The sequence below is a fragment of the Pseudophryne corroboree genome, chromosome 3 (assembly GCF_028390025.1).
Source record: "Pseudophryne corroboree isolate aPseCor3 chromosome 3, aPseCor3.hap2, whole genome shotgun sequence".
Lineage (NCBI taxonomy): Eukaryota > Metazoa > Chordata > Amphibia > Anura > Myobatrachidae > Pseudophryne > Pseudophryne corroboree.
The window spans coordinates 355,982,009-356,001,689 of record NC_086446.1 but is presented as its reverse complement, the minus strand read 5'-3'; the positions used below and the strand labels follow the sequence as shown (position 1 = coordinate 356,001,689).

Genomic DNA, 19,681 nt, shown 5'->3' with positions numbered 1-19,681 from the left:
GAAGGTGGCCCCTCTCAACTCTGGGCCCCATAGCAGCTGAACTCACTTCACCTATGGTAGCTATGCCCTTGACCACAGGTATATGGGCACTAAACTACTCTCCAGCTCCAGCCAGCTTGCGCATCCCTCCGCCTTCAGCCCAGTGAGCCCACATACACTTATTTCTGGCTGCTGAGCTGCTCCTCTGTGCGCAGCTCGTGCCTCCTCTCCAGAGTCTCCTCTGTCTTTCGTCTGTGGCGTGATGTCATGACATCACCACACCGTAAAATGAAATTTTATTGAAGTGAAACAGCCACAGGCAAGTGACACCAGGCCCAATCCCATCACCCCCCAGAGAGATCCATCTATAACCGCAGTGGTTATAGATAATTATTTTTGTGCCTTCCTGACTGCTGGCATTTAGAGGCAAATGCTTCCATTGTTTGTGGGAATTCCACCACTGGTTGATGTATTATTTTAACACATCAACCAAGGTAAACAGGGAGCAGTAACGTAACTAGCGGTGGTGCAGTAGGTGCAGTGGTCCAGGGACTGCTGCAATGAAGGCGCTTACAGTCCATTATAAATTAGCCTGAGTCATTAGCACTGCATCGTGGACCACTCTGGCAATGACGGAGGAATGGAGCGAGTGTGCTAGCAGGCAGCTGTGGTCAAGCCACAGTCACTCCGCTGGTGCAGTCATTCTGACTGCACCTACCACCAGCACCATATTGTATATTCAACAAGTGCTGCGGCTCTGTTCCCTCCACCTGTGTCCCAGAATGCCGGTGGTGGTGGGTGCTATGTTGCCGCACAAGCATGGCGCATAACGTTCTGGGAGCAACCACAGGAGAGTAAGGAGCAGACAGCATTCTCAAATACCTACCGCTGCAGTCTGACTTCCGTCCTCGACTGCAGTGCTGTCAGCATTTTGACATAAGACTCCATTTTCAAATCTGCTGTGTGCAGCTCCCTGGTTTCTGTACTACCGACCCACAGTGCTGCTGTGCCCCCTACTCCCAGTGGCGCAGAGAGGGGGGGCGAGTATGTACTCTTCCCTGTTGTTGTCAGCCTCATGATCGGTGGGGAGAGAGGACTGGCCACCGCTGCAGCAGCCTCTCTCCCAGATGGGTGTGGAGAGAGGCAGCTCAGTAGCAGCCAGCCCTCTCTCCTGTGATGAAAGAAAGAAGAGCAATCTCCCGTCACCGCTCACATGACCGCCATTCACTGCCCACCGGTTCTGAAATCAAATTTTACTAATTTGTTAATAAAGTGATATGGCCAAGCTCCCCTCATTGACCAGCCCCCCTCCCCCCCTTCCCTATTACCGTGGCCCGGCAAAGCTATTAAAGCCACTGCCTACTCCTGTTGCTGGAACTGGGACTGACAACTGGTCTATAGTTACACATACTCTGCAGTGTGCAGGAGAGCAGCCCTCACTTACCCCCCTCATAATCACCACGCTGGGGATCCCTCCTGGAGGAGGTATTGGGCTCCTGCTGGTAATGGTAATTGTGTGTCCCTACAGGACCATCTGTTATCTGTGTTTGTTGATAGATATGGAGGACGAACATTTGAGAGGAGAGCAGGACCTCCTATGCTGATCGCTGACAAGGTTCCCGGCTGCGCTGAAAACTCTTAGTACACACTAGAGGGTGGGCAACTTAAGTAAAGGAAAGCCAGTTTGTGCAAGGGCCTGCAAATTGCTTTTTTTTCCTGCAGGTATTGGAACAGACTGTCTGACATGCCTGTTTGGATGCTATCACTAAAATAATCATCAACCATTTTTTGAATGGAGACCATATCATATACAGTCACAGTAGACATGTTAGTAATTGTAGGCAGTTTCTTCAGTCCGGACCAGATGTCAAATGTTTTTGCTGACTAATCTGCCAGTGGGTCTCTCAGGAAAAGTGAGTTTTTTTCCTGGCAGCCATAGTTGCGAGAGAAACTTAAGGAGGAGATGTTGCTGTGTCACATTCTCACAAACAGCTCTCTTTGCATCCCTGCAGATTTGTGTCCATTGGCAAGGAAGACACAACGTACGACTTAAACCTAAATCAAGTATGGTCACCAAAATATAGTAATCCGATTTCAAGAGACTGATGACCCTTGGATCCTGGCGAAGCAAATGCAGGGCTTGATCTACAAGTCCGACATACTTAGCGGAATCGCTTCATTCCAACTCTTTTTTCAATTTCTCCAGCTAGCTGCGTTTCCAAGAGTCTAATCAGGGGAATTACCTGACTCAAGCTGGCAGTGTCTGACTCTGAACTAACTTCACATGTGGCAACTTCAAAGGATTTGAGAACCTTGCACAACACTGAAAATATGCTCCACTGCGCTTGACTAAAATGCATTCCCCTTTCTTTTCCTATGTCATAGGCCTTGGAATGCCTTTTGCTGTTCCTCCTTGTACTGAAGCATATGGAGTATTGAATTCCACCTCGTTACTACTACCTCTTGCTTCATCTGATGGCAGGGAAAATTAAACAGTTCTTGCAAGTGCTGCATTCTTCTACATGCACTTGCAGAATGGCGAAAATGTCCCAAAATTTTCTGGCCCACGGACAGCATCTCACGGACAGTTCTCTGTCATTTAGGTGGCAGAACACATATTTATTTTTAAATCTCTTGGATGACCCTGTCATTTCAAAAATAAATTCTGAACCACCAAGTTTAATGTGTTGGCAAAACATGGGATGTGTTTATTCACCCAGTTTTTATGCTCTCACGCTGTAAATGCGTTATCGGAGATGACTTAGGGGGTCATTCCAAGTTGATCGCTCGCTAGCTAGTTTTAGCAGCCGTGCAAACGCTATGCCGCCACCCACTGGGGAGTGTATTTTAGCTTAGCAGAAGTGTGACCGCATGTGCAGCTGAGCTCTACAAAAACAGTTTGTGCAGTTTCTGAGTAGCTCTGAACCTACTCAGCGCTTGTGATCACTTCAGCCTATTCGTGTCCGGATTTGACGTCATACACCCGCCCAGCGAACGCCCAGCCACACCTGCGTTTTTTCCGACACGCCTGCGTTTTTGCAAACGCTCCCTGAAAACGGTCAGTTGACACCCAGAAGCGCCCCCTTCCTGTCAATCTTCTTGCAGCCATCAGTGCGACTGAAAACTTTGCTAGAACCTGTGCACAACCACAAAGGGATTTGTACCTGTACGTCGCACGTGCGCGTTGCGGAGCATACGCATGCACAGAAATGCTGATTTTTAGCCTGATCACTGCGCTGCGAACAACGGCAGCTAGCGATCAACTCGGAATCACCCCCTTAGTCTTAGTGGGGTAAGCCATCTTGCTATGACATCACTGAATTTTTCTACCAGAATGACACTGGTAACTAACTAATTAATTCTTCTCTCTTTTTCAGCAACTAACAGTATGGATAGTGCAATGTGTAGCATTACTGTCTCACAGCTATGAGGTTATGAGTTAGATTCCCACCATAGCCCTAACTATGTGGACTTTGTATATTCTCTCCCTGCTTGCATGGGTTTCCTCTGGGTGCTCCGGTTTGATTTCATCCCACAATCCAAAAAAATACTGGTAGGTTGACTGCTCACAACGAAAAAACTATTTTGGAATATGTGTATTAGATGGGCCAAGTGGCTCTTAACTGCTGTCAAATTCTAAGCTAATCCTTCTTTCTTTTACAGCAATTCAGAAAAGAAAAGGCGATGAAAGAAGAATGTTTGATCATTACCATCTCCAATGCTTGATTAACATTTTCAGAATTAAAGAATGAATTTACAAATCAATCCTTACTTCCTTCTGATCTAGTTTTTAAGTAATGAAAACTTTCTTGGTCACTTTATGAGGTCATACAGTTTACCACTGCAGTGTCATTTTATTTCCTAGATGTGCCATGTTTGAAGTTGAATTGCCACATTTGTGACGTCCACTGCTGTCACTTAGCTTAGTCAGTCAGCTATAGTAGCTCGGTGCAACTTTTATGCCTAAAGCGGATGAAAACAGTATTGTGAGCTGTGAGGTGTTCAAAATTGACTGGAAATGAGTGGACATTAATGTTATTGAGGTTAATAATACTGTAGGGATAAAAACATGCCAAAATTTTGTGATTTTTGCAGCTTTTATGATTTTAAAAAAATTAAAAATTAAAAAACAAAACCGGCAAGGGCAGTTTGGCAAAACCAATACAGATCCAAAACATGAAGGCGATACAGATCCAAAACCAAACCCCATTATTTGGGCCGGCGCACCTTTAATCCAAGCAGTTGTTGTCTGTGTCTTTATTTCATTTAGCGTTATAAGATTGTTTAATTATGGATAACTGCATAATGAAAGGATGCCTTATGGTAAGTCACTCCTGCAAAAGCAATCTGTGTGTGGTCCTAGCCTTGTTTCACAAAATAGTCTTAAGACGGGGTATTGAGATAAACATTTTAACTGTTACCCATGGCAACCAATAGTATGTTACTCATCCAATATCAGGGCCTGCTGCATATAGAGGGGTCAGGGATGTAGTGTAAGGTATAGAAGGGACAGTGATGTAGTATTGGGTGTAGAGTGGTCAGTAATGTAGTGTAAGGAATAGAGGGGTCAGGGATGTAGTATAGGGAATAGAGGGGTCAGGGATGTAGTATAGGAAATAGAAGGGACAGGGATGTAGTGTAGGGAATAGAGGGGTCAGGGATGTAGTGTAGGGAATATAGGGGTCAGGGATGTAGTGTAGGGTATAGAGGGGTCAGGGATGTAGTGTTGGGAATAGAAGGGACAGGGATGTAGTGTAGGGAATAGAGGGGTCAGGGATGTAGTGTAGGGTATAGAGGGGTCAGGGATGTAGAGTTGGGAATAGAGGGGTCAGGGATGTAGTGTAAGGTATAGAGGGGTCAGGGATGTAGTGTAGGGTATAGAGGGGTCAGGGATGTAGTGTAGGGTATAGAGGGGTCAGGGATGTAGTGTAGGGTATAGAGGGGTCAGGGATGTAGTGTAGGGTATAGAGGGGTCAGGGATGTAGTGTAGGGTATAGAGGGGTCAGGGATGTAGTGTAGCATATAGAGGGGTCAGTACTGAAGTGTAGCATATAGAAGGATCTATAAAGTAGTGTGCACTGTACATGAATAATACTGATACACTGTACACAGTGAGGCCACGTGCCCTTCCCATTTCTGCGCACTGAAAAAGTCTCTCATTGTGGGTTTGGGGTAGTGACTGCAAATTGTTGCACCTGGGCCCATCACTCACTAGTTCTGCCCCTGACGTAGAGGCAGAAATAACTTCTACTTGTCTAAATTGTCTCACATCAAGTCCTGGAAAGTGGAAAAACTCGTAAAACTAGGAAGCCTTTTTTAATTGCATGAATGTTTTACTCATGGAAATAGGGTGGGACATAAGCTAATATTTTCAAGATTTTATTCATCACTTCAAGTGTATTTTGACACATGAAGCAGAAAAATGTAAGCCTGATAAACAAGGCAGAGAACAGTGCCATGGCCTTGCCCAAATGTATTTCTTTTTTTTATTATTGCAAAGTCAACAGATAACTACCACCTTCCAAGTTATTCGATCTCTTCTCTCCTCTCTGTAGAGGCTCTTCCTCAGAGCATGAGCAGAGGATTATGGGAGAGCATGTGCAGTGAAGTGCCGAACAGGGCTTCAGTGGCAGATGTGCCGACACAAGGTGATCAGAGCCAGACACTGAGAGAGTCAAGCTAGCATGGAGGAGAGCTGTACAGAGCAGAGTCAAATTCAGGGTAGTCTTACCAGCAGTGTAGGCCCCTTGGCAAAACAATGCACTGGAGCCCCTACCCATCCTCCAGAGGTAGGGGTGGAGGGTGCTATCAGCTGCATCTTTGATATCACGCGGGTGGTAAGGGGCGTTCTATCATCCGCTCAGCATGTAGGACCTGGAGCTGCAATTTCTGCTAATTATTCCTTTACTGCACATATGGTGGGAGATAAGGAGTGAGGGAAAACACTAACCTGTAGAAGGGGGGGGGGGCATTGGGCTGAATGAAGGAGCCCTGGTACATGACTTCCAGGTGTTACGTTCCTGATGCTCAGAACTAGAGAGATGTTGCGTAGTGAGTCCAGAGCACCAGGACGTGACGCTGAAATAAGGGGTGGTACGGGAATAGCCCCTAGCACCCTACCCCCATTGTTTTACCCGTGTGGTCAGTTCACGCCTGAGTGACTATGGTTTCTTGGGCCCACGGCAGCCGCGTTTGAAGGGTGGATTAGGTCTGCCCAACTCTGATGCCCCCAGGTCTTAGAGTGAGACAAGGCGTGAACCCAGACAGGATAATAACAAGGGGACCTCTAACTAAAGCAACCAGAAAGCTAGGGGCTACTAACTACCCTAAAACTAAATATATGTGCGGCACGCCGCCACAGGAAAAGAACAACAAAAGATACCACTGTCCACTCCCCCACACGGCACCGCCGAGTTCCGGGGAGGACAGTGAAAAGCGGAAACCTCCGCAAAAACCACCAATACAAAATTAACACAAGGACTAAGCGGCCTAGGCCGCGACACGCGGCAGCAGCCGCTACTCGCGAAACCGGGAGAGAACCCCAACAAGCGAGAACCCCCAGATGACTGCAACAGGTTCACTTGGACAGGAAGGATTCCCAGGACCGGCTTCAGAACTCCAGAACTCAGGAGCACAGGGAGCAGGATCGACCAGATACAGCTGACCAGGAACAGACGTTGCAAGGTAGGAACAGCATACAGGAAGCTATCACCGGCGAGGCTGCAGTGTGCTGGCTCCCATAAAAAGGCCCTGCTGGCCAATGACAGGAGGGCCAGCAAGACCAGCCCCCAGACCCTAATTACTAGTTGCCGTGCAGCTGCCCTGCTGCACGAGCAACTAATCAATCCTATCTGGCAACGGGGAACGTGGTCCGCCAATGGCGTCCCCGTTGCTATGGACCCAGCGGCTGAGGACGCCCGGCATCCTAGTGTTGCCAGGGACCCGGCGGCTACAGTACGCACGGCGTCCTGGCATTGCTAGGCGCCGGGCGGGCAGGGAGGGAGGTGCGGCGGCCGTGAGCGTCGCTCGGAAGCAGACCGAGCGGCGCCGCGTACCGCGGCACCTAACACCAGGGTCGTAGGAGGTGTATAATATGCAATGGAGGGGTGGACTTAATATTCATAATTTTTCAGTGGGAGGGCATCTTCCTTGACTGCAGATATTTCCAGTTCCTGGAAATTGATTTCTTGTTTTCAATTGGATAAAAAAACAAGAGTCCCACCTTTCAGGAGGTACTGGGACTTGGGGATCAGAGTTCAGGAGCCAGAGCAATCCACCAAAGAACATATAAAATTGCATACCAGGCATGTGGAGCTGGAGCAGTGACCAGCGGCCTGAAGGCTGATATCTCTGGTTCTGGGCATAGTAGAGACAAGCTGCCAGTGAAAGGGGAGAGTCCCAGCTTTTGGAATATACCCTCAGAAAAACTCTAAGTCTGACAGAACCCGAGATATCTGGCTGGGAAGAACAATTAACGGGCTTGGATGGGGACCATTGCTTTGAAGTTACATATCTCCTGTTCCCCAGGGGCAATTTTCAAAAATCTAGTACCACTGGAAAAAGGGAACCCTCAGGTAACAGTGTAGGGCCCTTATATTCCTGGGACCCTTATGCAACTGCTCATTGAGCCTATATGAAAAGACAGCACTGGTCAAGCTGCACAGCTGCATAACCGATGGGGAGATGTTTCATTGCCTCTTTTTGTGGCACAAGCCCTATTTGGAGTATGGAAGGGTAAACAAAGCTTTTTTTGCCATAGGGCACCAAAATGTCTATTTATGGCTCTGCTATGTATGCTGCTGGAAGATGCGTGAGCAAGTGCAAATGGGCAGAAAATGAATCCGAAAATTAGCGATCTTGAAGCAAGTAGGCTACAATGAATAACAGCATCAAAAGATGTTGTTAGCTATAACAACACAAACTCCAAAAAGCTAAACATTTTGGATATTGATACATTCAGCTAGATTGCAGTCCTGATAAGAGACATACAGTAAGTACATGGGCTGCTCTGCAGAAACAAAATATAGGGACCTCTCTACACGGACTACAAATTCCCCAATTCCCCAATTCTCCAGTGTGGATGCGGACCTCACACTGTCCACTCCCCACAGGCTTCTGTACCTCCGACTCCTCTGTAACACGGTCACCTCCACAGTATGTATATTTGCTGTTTTTTCCCCAGCAGGTACAGTTTCCTTGTCCCTACCCTTTTTTTCAATTACAAGTAATAGCTAACCCTGGTGCTTCCAGAATGAGTGACAATTGAGAATAAGAGAGGCATGGCAATAGTAAGGCAGTGCAATGCCTTTATGGTGCCTGTTTTAGTTTAGCAGGGCCCCTGAGAAAAAAACCCTTTTCTAGTTACTGGGAGGCTACTTTATCTGTGAGGAAAGAAATTTGTGGCCTTCCAAGCAAGTTGTTTTGATATATCGTCAGTGGTCGAAGTGGAATTTTTGAAGTGGGGGTATGGAAAAGTAAAGGCTGTAATTCTGGGAAAGGGGGTGTGGCCTCTCAAAGGGGGGGTGTCCTTAAGTGTACTGTACCACACCGTATACCCCTTATACACATTATGCACCACAATAGTAGGACCCCTTATACTATCTAGTACTGGTGCCCTTTTCACATTATGCCACACAGTATGAGCCAAAATTCATATTACGCCACACGGAATGGCCAAAATTCACATTACACAACATGGAATGAGCCAAAATTCACATTACACCACATGGAATAAGCCAAAATTATCATTACTCCACACGGAATGAGCCAAAATTCACATTATACCACACGGAAATGGAATGAGCCAAAATACACATTACACCACAAGGAATGGGCCAAAATACAGGGACAGGGAGAGTGACAGCAGAGACAGGGAGAGTGACAGCAGGGACAGAGAGAGTGACAGCAGAGACATAGGGACAGAGAGATGACAGAGGGACAGGGAGAGTGACAGAGAGAAAAACAGGGAGAGTGACAGAGAGAGGGACAGAGAGAGGGACAGGAAGGACATACAGTAGGGAGCAGGTTAAGATTACCTAACAGGCCGCGGAGTGGAGGAAGCTGTGGTCATCGGCGGGGGAAGGAGGAGGCGGCTGTGGGCAGCTGCAGCAGTGATCTGGAGGAGGCTGTGGGCGGCGGCGGCGGAATGGAGGAGGCTGTGAGCAGCAGCGACGGCTGCTGTGTCCTTCAGTGTGGCTCTGATTGTGAAGCCACCCCCTGCATCCAGTCCGCCTATAATTCTAAATCTGGCGCGGACTGGCAGACAATCAGGAGCAGTCGCACGGCTGCTCCTCATTGGCTGCCGGTTCGAGAGCTCGAATTGGCGCTTGAGTAGCGCTAAATTTTTAATGATAGCAGCGGCGGCGATCTTCAGCGGTCAGCGGTCAGTGCTCAAAGTTCCGGTATGCCATACCGGTGTATACCGGCCCACTTCGAGCACTGTATATCATTATATATATATATATATATATATATATATATATATATATATATATATATACACACTGCTCAAAAAAATAAAGGGAACACTAAACTTACACATCCTAGATCTGAATGAATGAAATATTCTTATTAAATACTTTGTTCTTTACATAGTTGAATGTGCTGAGAACAAAATCACAAAAAAATTATCAATGGAAATCAAATTTATTAACCCATGGAGGTCTGGATTTTGAGTCACACTCAAAATTAAAGTGGAAAAACACACTACAGCCTGATCCAACTTTGATGTAATGTCCTTAAAACAAGTCAAAATGAGGCTCAGTAGTGTGTGTGGCCTCCACGTGCCTGTATGACCTCCCTACAATGCCTGGGCATGCTCCTGGACAGTCTGTGGTGCAACGTGGCGTTGGTGGATGGAGCGAGACATGATGTCCCAGATGTGTTCAATTGGATTCAGTTCTGGGGAACGGGCGGGCCAGTCCATAGCATCAATGCCTTCGTCTTGCAGGAACTGCTGACACACTCCAGCCACATGAGGTCTAGCATTGTCTTGCATTAGGAAGAACCCAGGGCCAACCGCACCAGCATATGGTCTCACAAGGGGTCTGAGGATCTCATCTCGGTACCTAATGGCAGTCAGGCTACCTCTGGCGAGCACATGGAGGGCTGTGCGGCCCCCCAAAGAAATGCCACCTCACACCATTACTGACCCACTGCCAAACCGGTCATACTGGAGGATGTTGCAGTCTGCAGAACGTTCTCCTTGGCATCTCCAGACTCTGTCACGTCTGTCACATGTGCTCAGTGAGAACCTGCTTTTATCTGTGAAGAGCACAGAGCGCCAGTGGCGAATTTGCCAATCTTGGTGTTCTCTGGCAAATGCCAAACGTCCTGCATGGTGTTGGACTGTAAGCACAACCCCCACCTGTGGACGTTGGGCCCTCATACCACCCTCATGGAGTCTGTTTCTGATCGTTTGAGTAGACACATGCACATTTGTGGCTTGCTGGAGGTAATTTTGCAGGGCTCTGGCAGTGCTCCTCCTGTTCCTCCTTGCACAAAGGCGGAGGTAGCGGTCCTGCTGCTGGGTCGTTAGCCTCCTACGGCCTCCTCCACGTCTCCTGATGTACTGGCCTGTCTCCTGGTAGCGCCTCCATGCTCTGGACACTACGCTGACAGACACAGCAAACCTTCTTGCCACAGCTCGCATTGATGTGCCATCCTGGATGAGCTGCACTACCTGAGCCACTTGTGTGGGTTGCAGACTCCGTTTCATGCTACCACTAGAGTGAAAGCACCGCCAGCTTTCAAAAGTGACCAAAACATCAGCCAGAAAGCATAGGAGCTGAGAAGTGGTCTGTGGTCACCACCTACAGAACAACTCCTTTATTGGGGATGTCTTGCTAATTGCCTATAATTTCCACCTGTTGTCTATTTCATTTGCACAACAGCATGTGAAATTGATTGTCAATCAGTGTTGCTTCCTAAGTGGACAGTTTGATTTCACAGAAGTGTGATTGACTTGGAGTTACATTGTGTTGTTTAAGTGTTCCCTTTATTTTTTGGAGCAGTGTAAAGTGAGATTAGTACCTGTGTTAATGCTGGACACATTATATTAAACGATTTATAGATGATCTATTAATCGTCTGGGATGGAACTGAACAGGAGTTCCAAGAGTTTACTGACTCTATTAATGTGAATAACTATAACCTGAAGTTCACTTACACTTTTCAATAAGACAAAATCGAGTTTCTTGAACTTGTATTTGATACCTCTAATTTTTCTAAAGAGTCAAGCATTCAAACATATACACATTTTAAGAATGTAAATGTGGATAACTATTTATAAATTACGAGCTGTCATTATCCACAGTGGAAAAGAAATATTCCATACTCCATTTGTCAAGAGTCTTGAAAAAGTCCCAGTGCATTGTGGGACGAAACGCGTTGACCAGAGCAGCAATTGCTATCCTCCAGACTTCCTCCTACCACCTATTGAGTCCACCACAGCTCTGTACACAGATCTTGCCGCTGGACTAAGTTTGTACAGCTGAACCAGTTCCCACAGCAGCTATCATTACCATCACCGGGAAAGCCATAGCGAGCAGGAGCTCGTGAGCGGACAGCGGCATCCGCGGTCAGATCACCTGGCACTGTTGGTAAACACCATACGAAGGCACCTGTGACTAGCCAGAAGTCCCGCCAGCGGTGAGTGCATCACCATCGGGAGAAAGGGCCGTGCAGTGGAGATACATGTGGCTGATTGACTAGAGGCACCAGGAAGGGTAATTATACCAGTGAATAGTGTTTGGATAAATGAACTTATTAGCTGGGACGCCGGCAATTGCAGCACTATTATATACATCCAGCTCCAAGGTGCATATCAGCTACTAATGATACTATTTGGACACAAACAGCCGCTGTGAACATCATTGTTACAAATTAACTAAAATACATTATTTTCATTCTTTGGAGGAGGATAAAGTCTGGGAGTTTGCCAATAGTTACTATTTCCAAAGTATTTTATACTATCATAGTAATCAAATTACTTTTTTAATGTATACATATGAAGGAGAGAATAAATAATTGATTTTATCATTCTTCTCGGAATTTTACCTTTTTATTGTTGCTTATTGATGTATATTTTCGATGCATATTTCTGATTGTGAGTGCACAATAAATTTTATATAAATACAGGTCTTCCTAATATTAATTCTTAATACTTATTCATTTCTGAGGACCAATGGTTATACAAAAAATCTCATATATATATATATATATATATATATATATATATATAAATTCCAAATAAGGGGAGCACTCACCAGTCTTCAAGAAGGCACAAGTTTTATTTAGGTCATCAATGACAAGCAGGTTAGATCGACGTTTCGGTCATGTTTCTGACCTTTGTCAGGATACCAGTACAGTGAACTGGTGCTACCTAAATACCCCTATAAGTCCCACCTCCCAATTAATCATAGCAACTCCCCCACACCCCATAACAAAGATAATGTCACTAATTTATATTACCAAATGAATCAACATACATACATATAATGGAAAACAAGAGATCATGTCAGATATCGGGCATAAATGATGTTATACTGACCCCCTCATGTAGTAACAAACATGCAGTCACACACTGTCAGCTTCGCGTGTGGCGTGCGTTCCACTGCGGCCCGTACTTCCGGTCCGTGGAACGCACATTCTGCACTTCCGGGATGTAGATCCCGGGATGTGCATAGGTGTTGCCAGGCAACCATGTGATGATGCGTCGTCATGTGCCATTAAGGCACTTCCTGTGCGCACGATGTACTTGAGAAGTTATGTGTCAACATATTATGGTTGCTTAGCAACCGTTATTGTCAGTGTGGAATTTCTTTTATATAAAGAGGTCTCTTGACTCCCTCTTTGTAATATTCTTCCTTTTTGGAGCCTAATTGGTGGTGTAAATTATCTCTATGGAAGGGATTGTTTCAACAGAATTACTATTGGCTGCTGAACGTGATGTATTAGTATTCACTGATGATGATGCAGAAAGGGTACTGTCTGAATTTAATGATTTTGAACAAATACCAGCTGGGAGTGTTATAGACATATATCATAAACTACTAAACCTTGAGAAACGTGAGATTGACCTTTTGCTGCATGGGCAGTTCCTTTCGGACTATTTCCGTAAAAAACAGATACCTAGAGGCTTTCGTCTCAACAATACCCCCACAATTGGGAGAGGTAACCCAGCCTTCTGCAGCAAATGGTGTTCCATTTTAAACAAATGCTCGTTTGATTTACTTTTACTAGTTATTGAGGAGGTGGGTAGCGAACTAAAAAAACTGAGAACAGAAATCGTTGATTTCAAATCAATAGCTGTTGAGACCTTACAGAAGGATAACACACAACAGTGGTTGACTAAACTTAAACAACATATTGACAAACATCGTAAGGATTTGATCACCTTTAAGAGAGCCAAACTAGAAAAGGTTGATAGAGACTATAAAGACCACAGAGTATATAGGTGGTTGGTGGGTAATGACAACTCTTCCTCTAGATATAGAGGCAATAGGTTTAGACAGGATCGCTCACAGTTTGAGAGTTACTCCTCCTCTGAGAGGGATTCCTCTGACACTCAGGCATATAAAAAAACCCCGTTACCAAGAGCTAACACACGCTCATGGTTTGGTGAACAGAATTTAAACATAGAAGGCCCCACCTCCGGCGGGGCAACTACAAAAGAAAAGAAAAAAACGACCAAAGCCCAGAAGAATCAGTAATCAATTTATCTTCACATAAACTTACACCAGCGGAAATGAGTGTCCTCTCTAGGGGTTTAAGTTTTATCCCCACCCCCAAATTTGATGACTTTGATTGGTCAATTGACACATTTAAGACCGGTAGAAAACTGAGATTAGCAGAAAAATTTGCCACTGATAAACCTATGGCTGAGGTAGCTAATCCATTCAAAAATAAAAGCACATATGATCCAATATCCTATAACTCCAGCATCAGAACGTTCACTAGAATGCTTGACTCAGATGTCAAAAAATCACTGACTAAACAAAAAATGATTAGACATAATCTCTCGGCCATTGAGAGGAAAGCATTGTATGAGATCAGGAACAACTCCAGCATTACTGTGAGACCCGCAGACAAGGGGGGAGCAGTTGTAATACTGAACACCGCAGACTATGATGCTGAAGTACGGAGACAACTTGCTGATGCAGGAACCTACAGACTACTACCAGGGGATCCTGGTGTAGCCTTTAAGAAAAGGCTAGATAATGTCCTAGACATGGCGTTTTCCCAGAGCTGGATAGATGAAGATACTGTTGCTTTTCTTAAAACAGACTTCCCTATTACTCCTATCTTATACGTGATACCTAAAATACATAAGACTTTGGACAGACCTCCTGGCCGTCCGATAATTTCCGCACGCAATTCACTCTTCTCTAAAGTAGCACAATATGTAGATAGTTTTCTACAAGTCTGTGTTAAGAAGACCAACAGCTATCTAAGAGACACTGAAGACTTTCTAAGATTATTGAATCAACAGACCCATACTGGCCAGAGGATTCTGGTCACTATGGACGTGGCCTCGTTATACACGGTGATCCCTCATAACCAAGGTCTAGCCATGACCAAACGAGCACTTACCGCATCACATAGGGGTCAACCCCCGATAGATTTTCTGATGGACCTGTTGGAATTGATTTTAAATTGCAACTATTTTTCTTACGGAGGGCGATACTATCTTCAAACGGCCGGGACAGCGATGGGGAGTAACATAGCCCCGTCGTATGCAAATCTCTTTATGGATGCATATGAGACCACTAACATCATACCGCCGTTTGGAGATAGTATCGCCTTCTATCGAAGATTTATAGACGATGTTTTTCTGATATGGGTGGGTACCCAGGAAGCCCTAGTGAACATGGTTGAGCACCTCAATGTCCTTGATTCCACAATTAAGTTTACAATGCACTCCAGTGCTGAGACTGTCGACTTTCTGGATGTCAGTATTTACACCACCAATGATGGCTATGGTTTCAAATTGTATAGAAAACCGACTGACAGGAACACCCTACTGTCTTTTGACAGTCACCACCCTGGACCATTGAAGCAGAATCTACCAATATCTCAATTCTTAAGGGTCCTCAGAAACAACTCAGATGAAGAAGTGGCTGCCAAGCAACTAGAGGAGATGAAAAAGAGATTTGAAACAAGAGGGTATGACAAAAAGACCATCATGAGATGCCTATACAAAGCCAAAAACATCTATAGGGGAGCCTCACACAGAAAACATAAGAAGGATAATCCATTTGTCATCTCCACAACCTTTAACACAGCAGGTCCGGTCATCCGGAGAGCAGTTAGAAACCTATGGCCAGTGGTCAAAACGGACCCCGTACTCAGGAAAAAACTACCTGATAAACCATTACTCAGTTTCAGACGTGCACACAATCTGAAAGATATACTGATGCAGCCCGACAGGATGGTACAGCAAACATCCAATATGTGGCAGATACCCAAAAAATTAGGGTGCTTCAAATGTATCAACTGCACCACATGCAGAAGCATGACCACGGGCCAATTTTTCCATCACCCACATACGGGAGAAAAAATAACCATCCGTCATAGATTGACATGTACCTCTGACTATGTGGTATACACTCTGACATGCCCATGTTCCCTAGTATATGTGGGGAAGACGGTTCGCCCATTCCGTGAGAGGATGGCCAACCACCGACTCTCCATCAGGAATGCAATATCAAGTGGCATCTCGGACAAACCTGTTGGTAGACACTTCTGCGAGGCAAAACACCCTCTGGCATCCTTAAGGAGTATGGTAATAGACAGAGTGGAGGCACCGAGAAGAGGTGGTGACCGAGCAAAATTGCTATTGAAGCGAGAAGCCGCCTGGATATACAGACTGGACACAATAAGACCACGAGGCCTTAATGATGGAATACACTATAGTATCTTTTTATAAAGGATACTCCGTGTTGGTTTACCTCACATCAATCCTCCATGTGGGACTTCTCTGAAACTCTTTATTTATACATATATATATATATATATATAATTATATATAATTCTTTTTATTTTTTCTTCTTTTTTCTTTCCTTTTTTCCCTTTTATATTTTTATATTTTTGTTCCTGTCGTCGGTTTTTTGAATTTTTTCTATACAATCCTTGAAACCAAAATATTAATGAGATATAAATATCCAATACATACCTGGATGGTATCTGACTATTTACCTTTGTATGTGATATTTATTTTTTGGAATTCATATTATTATTTTTTGGAATTTCTATCTATATTTATGTGAAATTATACCCTGAACGACCTACCCCCCACCAACCTACTTACCCCCTAAGTGGTCACTATCTGTAGTCACACACATTTCAGTAATGCCCTAATATAATGACCACAGGTGTCATAGAATTTAATAGTTATTATTAGTATATCCACAAACATAGATATGTGTCTATGTCCTATAACTTTAGAATGGGACACTTATGATATATCATTGCTCCTATTATATGATTATTGGGACATCGCTCTTCATTCATTTATTTGTTTATATTTATGTATTTATATATTTAGGTTCATGTATGGATATGTGATGCCCTCTTTTGACTCCATACTACTGATCATGATATAGGAACTCGATTTATATAGATCTATATTGCCCTTGTTTGATATGGTGTCCTGTGAGTCATTCCACATAGATTCCACACTGACAATAACGGTTGCTAAGCAACCATAATATGTTGACACATAACTTCTCAAGTACATCGTGCGCACAGGAAGTGCCTTAATGGCACATGACGACGCATCATCACATGGTTGCCTGGCAACACCTATGCACATCCCGGGATCTACATCCCGGAAGTGCAGAATGTGCGTTCCACGGACCGGAAGTACGGGCCGCAGTGGAACGCACGCCACACGCGAAGCTGACAGTGTGTGACTGCATGTTTGTTACTACATGAGGGGGTCAGTATAACATCATTTATGCCCGATATCTGACATGATCTCTTGTTTTCCATTATATGTATGTATGTTGATTCATTTGGTAATATAAATTAGTGACATTATCTTTGTTATGGGGTGTGGGGCAGTTGCTATGATTAATTGGGAGGTGGGACTTATAGGGGTATTTAGGTAGCACCAGTTCACTGTACTGGTATCCTGACAAAGGTCAGAAACATGACCGAAACGTCGATCTAACCTGCTTGTCATTGATGACCTAAATAAAACTTGTGCCTTCTTGAAGACTGGTGAGTGCTCCCCTTATTTGGAATTACATTGGAGTTGGAATTCTTTCCCCTCATTGGATGTCACCCCAGCATAAATACTGCTCTAACGTGAGTGCGGACCCTCTGTCTGTATATATATATATATATATATAGACAGCGGTGTGGGGATCGGCACTCTGAAATAGGGGTACTAGGAATACTTGCTGCGGTGCCCTCTGTGATCCTGTGTGGGATCCAATATGGTGAGTAGAAAAAACAGCGGCACTCAGCAGTCGGAAGTAAATGATGAGAAACAACTTTTAATCACGTCCTACGGCGTTTCGGGGAACAAGCCCCGTCTTCAGGGACAGACAATATATATATAGTATTAGATGTGATATAAGTAACAAGCATCCACAAGCGCAGTAATTATCTATTTACTGGGTGATTCATCATGCCCTACAGGCGCTCTTCACACTGCCGTAAGGGGCTACTCCCCCTTAACCCTTGCGGCGTGCAATATTTTTATTATATGGAGTATTATCTCCAATCATAACTGTGTGAGTGCTTAAATATTGCATGGACAAAGGGCGTGCGATGGTTAAGGGGTCGTAGCCCCATGCAATGGCGTGAATAGCGCACGCAGAGCCTGATGAATCACCTAGTAGGTGCTGTGGTTGGAAAAGTGGCGGGTGTGGGGAGACGCGGATGGGGGAGGGGGTCCCGGGGTGCCGCGGGTGGGGGAGGGGCGGTTGCGGGTTGCCGCGGGTGAGGGAGGGGATGGTGCCTTGGTGCCGTGGGTGGGGGAGGGGCGGGTGCGTGGATGCCGTGGGTGGGGGTCCGAAGCCACCGCGTGTGGGGAAGGAGCGGTTTTCGGGGGTGCAACGGGTGGGGGAGGGACTGGTGCTCTGGGTGGGGGAGGGGCGGGTGCTGCGGGTGAAGGAGGGGGTCCGGAGCCACTGCGGGTGGTGGAGGGGGTGTGTGGGGGTGCCGCGGATGGGGCCCGGAGGTACTGCGAGTGGGGGAGGGGCAGGTAATGCTTCTCCTGCTTCTCCTCCTGGAAGCAGCTAAGCTGCTGTCATCCCTTTGGCAGTGGCTCTCATGGAGACTCGCACAGCAGCCAAGCAGCCAGTCACTATTGTTAGCGCCGGTGTCCCAACGCGCAGCATTACAGGGAAGAAGATGCACTCAATAAACTACAGATCCCAGCAGCTCTTAGCGCCAGAATGCTTTGGCGCTAAGGGCTGCTGGTAGCTGTAGCTTATTTAGTGCGCCTACTTCCCTGCAATGCGGTGCGTTGGGACACCGGCACTAACAATAGTGACTGTCTGGCAGAACTGACTGACTCACTGAATCAATGTAAAAGGTGAGAGTGCTGTGCAGTATCAGTGACACTGCACACCCACTGCACTGCACAGCACTGTCACCTTTTACATTAATTCAGAGTCCAGACATTACCCTCCGCAATAGCACCCACTCTATCCGTTACATTAGCCATCTCGGGGCTTCCAGACCGGCAGTCAAGGTGCTGTATTGCGGAGTCAGGGCCTCTGGGGATCTATGCGTGGCTGTGGCGGGGAGGCACTTCTGTGACATCACGTGCAGAGGAGGCTCTGGGGCTCAGAGAGTATGCGGCGCAGGGAAGGCTATGAAAGCCTTCCGCTCATACTTGCCCACTCTCCCGGAAAGTTCGGAAGGCTCCCGAAAATCGGGTGGCACTCCCGGCCCCCCGGAGAAGTGGGCAAGTCTCCCGCATGGCGCTCACCCCCTGCCGGACTCCACCGCTTGCCGCATGACACGGTCACAGCAGCATCCCATCACTAAGAGGGGGCGGAGCAATGATGCAGTGCATGTTAAATCGCGTCATTGTAGCCTCGTCACCCGATTTGCAATGCCGGTACTGTGGGCATTGTAAAGCGGGGGGCGGGGCTGCAATTACGCCATTGCATCCCGGAGGGAGCAGGCACAATGTAGGCATAGGCGTGCACAGTTAATTTTATTAGCGGGTGCACCGAAGGAGGGGCGTGTCTAGCACTATGCTACATTCTATCAGTAAAATCACATGGCTTAATCTAATTTCTCCATAGTTCCTAAAAATAAAGTAGGTATAATACACCCCAGAGAAATAAAATGAAACATAATGGTGCGGCCACCGGCTGGTACTGATTGTCCGCTACGGCATAACCCCGAGTCCTAGCTGCCGCTGCACCCTATCGCTGCTTACACTTCCCCAACCTATCCCTGACCCAGCGGCGGAACTAGAAAGTGGTGTGCCTAGGGTGCATATGCACCCCCCACACACACCCCTTGCACCCCTAAGCACCTATACCCTAATCTTGAGTGGGACATTCTGAAAAGTATGGGAGATTTAGGGGGCCGAACATTTGAGTTTAAATATAACAAAAGTAAAGTTTCAAATATACTTATGTGCCATCACAGCCACATCTGCTTCTTTCTATGCCATCACACTCCTCCTCTGCAGGACGCCAGCATTTGTCATACATGTCCCCATGCTCACAAGC

The 19,681-nt window shown here is 46.0% G+C and overlaps 1 long non-coding RNA gene across 1 annotated transcript in view; it reads left to right on the top strand.

Annotated features, from left to right (window-relative positions):
* LOC135057783 (uncharacterized) overlaps positions 1-4,178 on the top strand; it is a 133,867-nt gene extending 129,689 nt beyond the window's left edge. The window contains exons 2-3 of the long non-coding RNA XR_010244361.1: positions 3,357-3,532; positions 3,643-4,178. This is a non-coding gene — a long non-coding RNA (uncharacterized LOC135057783). The remainder of the gene's footprint in view (positions 1-3,356; positions 3,533-3,642) is intronic.
* The last annotated feature ends 15,503 nt before the right edge of the window (positions 4,179-19,681 follow it).